General features: G+C 63.5%; 1 long non-coding RNA gene across 1 annotated transcript; it reads right to left on the reverse strand.

Moving 5' to 3' along the window:
- Positions 1 to 1,351: 1,351 nt before the first annotated feature.
- On the reverse strand, positions 1,352 to 2,955 carry LOC149990227 (uncharacterized). The gene is made up of 2 exons (XR_016508883.1): positions 2,665 to 2,955; positions 1,352 to 1,776 (listed from the first exon to the last, which is right to left on the reverse strand). It is a non-coding gene; the product is annotated as an uncharacterized LOC149990227 (long non-coding RNA).
- Between the last annotated feature and the right edge of the window lie 4,576 nt (positions 2,956 to 7,531).

The following is a 7,531-nucleotide window of genomic DNA, read 5'->3' on the forward strand; positions in this document are numbered from 1 at the left end:
TTCCTCCAAGTAACACAGCAAGTGGGTGGCAGAGCTGGGCTGGATGCTCAAGTGTACCTGAGCAGGTGGCTTTTATAGGTCAGTGACCCCTTCCCCCACCTCATCTGCAGACGAGAGCCCAGAAGCACCTTCAATCCATCGGGCACTTGACCCCCTTCCTGGGGCAGGGAACACACGTCTTCTGGAAAACAAACTTTCTGTGCACGAAGTTCTGCTTTATGCTTGAACCGTGTGAGACCCTAGCCCTGTTCCATCTGACCTTCCTTGATCCTGCAAACCCCTGCCCCATCCCCACAGCATGGAAGCTGGGCAGGAGAGTCCCCAAAAGGACAGTCAGGCCTGGGGGCTGCTAAGAAGGTGACCTCTGCGAGGGTGGAAGGGGTGACCCTTGGCTCCAGGACTAAAGGTATCAATGATTGTGCCAAAAGGACAAGTAAGTAATGGGGTACATCACCCTCTTAACCACAAAAGTAATGGGACCACCTTAGATTCCTCACAGGTGGCAGACTCCAGCTCGAGGGTCTGTTCATCCTCACCACTGCCCCATTTGACGGACAGGAACCCCGAGGCCCACAGAGATGGGATACTGCCCACCATGTCACAAGGGATGGGACCCTGGGCAGCAGGGAGCAGAGGCTGTGCCCCAGAGCACTTGGCATGGCCTTTGGAGTGGGATGGGAGGAGTGGCTGTACCCCAAAGCTGTGCGTGGTTCAGAGGCCCTCTGGGCCTCAGTTTCTTCCTCTGCCTGGTGGGGACAGTCCGCCTGGGGCTGCAGAGGAGACTGGGGAAGGTGCCTCCCCCCAGCCCTCGGCAAGATGGTGGCTGCCTGCCTTTGCCGCGCCCCGCCCCCCGCCAGCCCCTCCCCAGCACCCCCCCCCCCAGCCCAGGCGGGGGCGAGCGCGCGCGCGGGCGGCAGCTCTGGAGAAAACAAGCGTGACTCACTGGTGGCCCGGCGAGCGCCAGCCCTTCCGGCTGAGCTGCGCCCGCGGCAGGTCTCATAGGTAATTATGTAATTTACGAGGCTCCTGCTCCTGGCGCGTCTGACTCAGCCGCTGCGTCAAGCGGCTGCGTCGTGACCAGGGGGAGGCTGGCGCAGCGAGGCGTGGGCACAGGCTCTGACCCTGGGCCCTGGCCTCTGCGCCCCCGCCCCCAGTGGGAGGGGGCAGCCGTCTCAGGCTTCGGACAGAAAGTGTCTTTTCACGGCCCCGGCTCCCCTAGGAAGCCCTGGCTTTTGGAAGATGCTCCCTGCAAAGTGTGACCATCCCTCCTGAAGGCCGATGACCTTTGTTTTTCAACCTCCCACTTAGGGAATGTCACCTCTGAACATTTAGACACGCAGAGAGATTTAGCTGTTCATCATAATGGGTTTATTGTTCAGACGGCCGACAACATTCAAAGTGTCTGAAGAGGAGGAGCAGGGATTCCTCCCCGCGCCCCACGGGCGGGGAGTTGTTGGCTCTTTTATTAGTTTATTTCACACAGGACCCTCCCCCACCCACACGGTCCTCCCGGGGCCACAGCAACTGTCCCGCTGAGGGACTGCCGGGGGCTCAGTCGCAGTCCTTTAACCGGCAGCGGCTCTGGGGGCCGCGCCAGCTTCCTGGATGACATGGGACAGGGCGCTGGTCGTGCAGGTGTGTCGTCTGCTGGGGCGTGGACGCCCTGAGTCTTCTCCAGGAGCGGGGACCATTTCTGGAGTCCAGAGACGCAGGAGATGGGAGCGAAGGCCTCAGAGAAAGCAGGGCTCTCGCGGGCCAGGAGGAGCGGGCCGGCCCCTGGGAGGGAGGCGAGACGGGACAGAGTCAGGAGGCAGCGCCAGAGCCTGCGCAGCCAGCCCGTGTTTTCCGGGGGTCCCACGACAGACCCCCACCATTCTCACCGCAGGGCTCTGCGGGCGCGGAAGTCAGCGACATGGGCAACCCTCCAGGTCCCTCGGCCTCAGTTTCCTCACCCTCCGTCCTGGGCAGGAAGTAGACAGAGCCACCGGGCCCTCAGGGTGTCAGGCCGATCGCCTCTCTTCTCTCTCCTCCCTTCCTTCGTTTCCTCTCCCAACACCCCTCCCTCCCAGGCCCCCTTCTATTTTCCTGGCTAACACCTGCCGCAGACACCACACCCATAAGGAGATAAATAAATAAAAGAAAAACAACCTCAGCTGTGAAAAGCAGTCCAAATCCGAAATTTTTCCGGCCTTAAGTTAATTACACTTTAAATTGGCATGTTTACTGATTGAGGATTTCAAGTTAACAGAGACACCCCCCCAAGTGTTTGTACAGTAAAACTCGGCAGGCTGGCGGGCTCCCCCAGGCCTTGGCAGGCCCCGCCGCTCCCCTGCCAACAACGGAGCGTAACAGAAACATCTATTTTTGAGTGTGAGAGAGAACGAAGCCATCACAGATGGTGGAAGCGGCATCCTGGACGGTTTCCCACACCCCAGGCCCATGGTGCCCGTGGGGGGCAGGCAGGGAGCCCTGGGCTGGGTCAGGAGGCCCTGATTCAGGCATCCATCCTCCCCCAAACGCTGTTTGGAGCCCAGGGAGCGACCCAGAGTCAGGTGACATCAGCCCTAAGAAGAGGCTCGGCTCTCCCCCGTCCCCGTGCGCGATGTCGCCTCTGCTCCGGGCCCAACGGGGAGGCAACCAGCGGTCCTCCCGACAGGCACTTACCCGCCCCAGGGACGACTGCGGGGTGCAGCGGGGCTCCCAGCCCTGGTCTCTCCAAGCAGAAGTGTTCTGGTCCAGCCCTTGGCTCATGGCTGCGATCCGCCAAAGGCTCCAGCCATGGGATGTCCCTGTACCGGGCTCCTGCCAAGCCCGGTCCCGGATGCCTGCAAAGGGAACACAAGGCCAACAGGAGGGCACGGCACCTTCCCTGGGCTGGGCTCTGACCAGGCCCAGGGCCCCCCGGAGGCCAAACCAGAAACAGCCCCTACCCCGCGGAGCTGCAGGCTGGGCGGGGAGATGACATCTGACTGCAGACTGAGGCTGCGTGTACGGGGGTGCATCAAGGAAGGCTTCCTGTAGGATGTGGCACTAGAGCAGAGTCTTGGAGAATGAGGGGGAACGGGCACTCCAGGTGGGGATGCGGCTGGAGCAAAGACATGGCAATAATATGAAAGCCACGGCTGTAGCATCAGGGACACAAGGGGGGCTCTCAGATGGCCCACTGCCTCAGGAGCATGCCAGGAGAACGCGTGGTCTCATTTCGGGGCCTGCTGCCATAATGGCACCACCGTCCTGCCCAGGCTGGCCACGTGGCCCTGCGTGGCTCCCGTCCTCTCTGCCACCCATGCCAGGTCTTCAGGACAGGGCTGCGCGCTCACCCAGTAGGCCTGCCCCGCCCCAGGGTCCTTCCCCACCCCCAGCACTGCACTGTTTTCGTCATGGGCAGTGTAGCTGAGCACGCGCGGCCCCTCCACGCTGCGGGCTGATGGGAAAACGGCGAACGCCCCTCCATCACGCCCTTGCTTCCCGGCCCTCGAGCCTGTCTGCTGGTGACAAAGCACCTCTTCCTCTGTAGGGTCTTTTCTGGGCAGCACAGCCTTGGGGGCGCTTGGTGGAGATTTATGTCCATCTTCCCTGAATCCTTGTTTTCTCTGTTCCTTTATTCCCTCCAAGAGGACACTTATTTATTCACTCCACAAACGTCCTCCCAGGGTCTCCTCGAGATAAAGAGACCCGATTCAATACACCCTCAAGGGCTGAACACCTACTTGGCGCTGGCACGCATGGCCGGCTTGGAGACAGGCACTAGCTGAGCACCTACTGTGAGAGGGCACCGCGGCCAAGCCCGGGCCTCCAGGAGCTCTGTGGCAGGGGGTGAGTCCTGCTTGCGGGTTTGCGGTCCTGGGGTGCTGGGTCACCCTGGTTGTTACAAGGAAGGAAACTACCTGTTCAACCCCACAATCTGAGCCAACTCTCAGGGGAAAAATAAGCCACTGCAGAGACCGCTACCCTCAGGGACCTCAGTTTCCTGCTCGTATAAGAGCGTGGGCAGAGGGCGGAGGGTCTCACTCAGCCCTGACTTTGTGGGGCTCTTTGCACCCTCGAGGACCCATCAGGACTGCACTAGCCCCTCCCCTGTGCAGCCGGGGTGTGCGTGCAGGGAGAGGGTGGCAGCAGAGCATGGGTGCTGCAGGGAGAGACCAGCGGGCGGGACGGAGCCCTCCGGCCTTGAGCCCCAGCCCCTCGGACCAAATCTGCTCACAACCGAGGTGGCGAGTACAGCCTTCCTGGGTGTTCCAGTGCGGCGACAAAGACGCAGGTCCACGTGGGGCTTGGGGTTCCGGGGTCCACTGGGCCCTGGGCCTGCTGACCGAGCAGGCAGCCCTGTTCCCCGGGCGGGACAGGAGCCGCGGGCCACAGGGACCACACCCCGCTGCAAGCACCCCACCTGGTGGGCGAGGGCATCAACACGGAGACGCTGGGTGAGGGCAGGGAACACCGTCAAAGGTGTGGCAAGCCCGCTGGTCTCGCAGAGGACCTGGGGGCCCCTCCCACGGGCCTGCCTTCTTCTAGGACACAAGGGCTACCCCTGAAGCCACGTAGCGTGCCTTGCGGTGGGCAGTGATTCAGAACGAGCGGCCTGGAGCCCGATGCCGCCCTGCCTCCCAGCTGGGTGGTCTCGGACGAGTCACTCAACCCCTCTGTGCCCCGTGTGCTCATCTAGAAATCAAGCCTGCACCCCCAGGGCTGATGGCAGCAGTGAGTAAACCCCCAAGAGTGGAGACAGGCCTTGGACCAAAGCAAAAGTCCGTTCAAGGCAGCTATTATTTCCTTTACAGCCCCTTGACAACGGTGAGGGCACAGAAACACAGGTCCCGCGTGGCAAGCAACTTCCCAGTTTTAAAAGTGGCTCCTGCGGGGAGCGCTGGGAACCCGGGCCGGTCTGCGCTGCCCCGCCTCCTGGAGGTGGCCCTCTGCCCGGAGGGCGCGCAGGGACCTCCTTCCTGGCCACTGCGCGGAGACATTTCCCTTGGCCGTCGGAGAAGACAGGCCTTTTGTTTATTTTCTCTTCTCCCCGCACAACAGATAAACCAGTCATTTGGCTTTTAATGAAACTCTGCGCCGAGCAGTGTGGGGTCACCGTCTCTGGGTCTAAAATGAGTTTGGGACATGCACGCCGCCGAGTGCCTGGTCCCCTGGGCCGACACTTGTCTCATGCATAACGCTCAAGTGGGGGCCGATGTCCCCAGCTCTCCTCGGGGTCGGCAGCCCAGGAGGCCCCGCGGGGGGCGCTGTGGCGGTGGTTACATTGGAGCTATTAAATGAGGCCAATGCTGCCTTGCACGCCCCCTCCCCCCGCACTTAATATACGCCAGAGATGTGTGGATGCATTAACAGCAATTTCATCTCCAAATGTCCCCATTTAGTCAGTTCCATGCATAAAATATTAGCTCCGACACCGCGCTCCAGCCTGTTGCTGTTGGAGTTCCCCAGAGCACCTGGCTCTCGCGCTGCAGAATCTGCTAGAGGGTTGGGGGTGGGGCTCCATCGGGGTCTGCAGGGCTATACTGGGGCTCATCGTTTTGTGCGGAGGGCCCCTGGGAAGTGGAGAGAAAGCCCAGTCCCAGCTACCTGGTCCCTGCTGGGGCAAAACTCAGGCTCTCAAATGACCTCCTGGAAGGGGCAGAAAAAACCGGGCAGCCAAAGGGCATTGAACAAACGGGGAGGATTTCTAAAAGCCGATCAGCATATTCATATGCTCCTCACCACGACTTCTCGCCTGGAACGCAGCCTCTGTGCCCGGCCCTTTCCCGGGGTTCATGCGATAAGGTCCCTGAGTTCATTAGTCAGTCAGCAAACACTCCCAGCTCCTCTCCTGCGGGCCTGGCCCGTGTCCCATGGCAGGGGACACAGCGGGAAGGAGGACAAAACACTTCCTGCCCCGAGACAGCGCACAGCCGAGGGGGCAGAGGGCAAGCAGACACCAACACAGGGGCAATGGGGCAACGGTCCCGGGCAACTGGGGAGCAGGTGGTGAGGCCGGTGATTAGGGACGGCCTTGCTGGGCAAGGCACATTCCATCCCCTCCAGAATGCGGAGCCCGGCCCTAGGGAGGGGCAGCCGATATGGGGGGGGGGGGGCGGCAGGGGACACAGAGGGGCCCCGGCCGAGGAGGGAGCCCCGCTCAGGAGGGACTCCCGGAGGCCCCGGGGACCGTGAACGAACACCAGACAGCCGTGCCCCTCCTTGGAGGTGCCCCTGGAGCTCAGCTTTCCGCACCCCAACCCTCCCACCGACGACCTTGGAGGCGCTGGGCAGGGCCAGGGGACGGCAGCGGGGCCTGGCGCAGGGGACCCGCCGGAGCGCGCGTGTCTGGGACCGAGACCCTGGGACCGGAGGCCCCTCTGTGGTGCTTTCAGAAGCCTCTGGACCAGGTGGGGCGGGGAGACCAGCGGGCCCAGCGGCCCAGGTCCTGCGCCAGGTCCGGGGCGTCGAGCGGCGCAGAAGCCTGTGCGCGGGGCTCGGCCGGCGACGTGAAGGCTGTCCCCAGCGAGAGGCTGGCTGTGTAGCGGTCACCGCACGGAGCGTGAACACCTCACAGGCAGCCTATTTCAGGGGCCAGGGAGCACTCCGGACGGGGAGCCTCTTCGTGGCGGACGCCCCCCGCCCGGCCCGCCCAGCCCCCCGCCCGGCCCCCTCCCCCAGCCCCGCGGGCGCTGGCCGGCACATGCTGGGATGGCGGCCGTGCAGGAGGCATGCGAGGCGGGCCGGCCCCTGGAGAGAGGCCGACCGTGTATTGTGCATCCTTGAGGATGGGACCGCGCACGGCGACCTCGCCTCGGGCACCACAGGGGGCAGCACGCAGGGGGGCTGGGGGGCGGGCTCTGCCGCTCAGGGTCTTCGGGGGGCAGAGAAGGGGTGGGGGGCGGAAGCGGCGCAGACACACTCGCAGGGGCAGGCCATGCATGCAGTCGGCCCCGCTCCGATGGGGTCCCCTGACTAGTGCCCCTGGGCGTGGAAAACACACGGGACCACGCCACTTGTCATGCGTAAAGCAGATGCAGCATGACCCCGAGGTCAGGGAGCCGCCGGGCGCGGAGGGTCAGCGGAGAGGCGCGGGTGCCGTTCCTGCGCCCCGTGCGCTCACGTACCCAGGCGGGGGCCTCGGCAGCCCTGCGCGCGCGCCGGACGTGGTGCTGAGGACAGGCCATCTGTGTTATATTCGGCATCAATAACGCGAACTCATCACAGACAACCTCCCCTCAAGCACCCAGGGGGGCGCCGAGTCCAGGACTGCGGCCGGCCGCTGCGGTCGCCTCCGGGAGCCGCCCTGGGGGGGATCAGACACCGAGGTGAGAGGGCGCGGGGCAGGCCTGCTCGCCCTGCCCCGCCCCGCCCCACCCCCAGCCCGGTGACCAGGCTTCTCTGTCCCGTCCCCGTCGCGCCAGCGGCACGGAAGCCCCACCCCCCGCCATGCCCACGGGGCTACATCTCCGGTCCTCCAGGGCGAGATTTGATACCGAGAAAAGATCAACCATGTATTATTCGAAGTCAAGAAAGCGAATATAACACGGTCGATCTCCCTTCA

This window comes from Furipterus horrens, unplaced genomic scaffold (genome assembly GCF_987537825.1).
Source record: "Furipterus horrens unplaced genomic scaffold, mFurHor1.1.pri manual_scaffold_21, whole genome shotgun sequence".
Lineage (NCBI taxonomy): Eukaryota > Metazoa > Chordata > Mammalia > Chiroptera > Furipteridae > Furipterus > Furipterus horrens.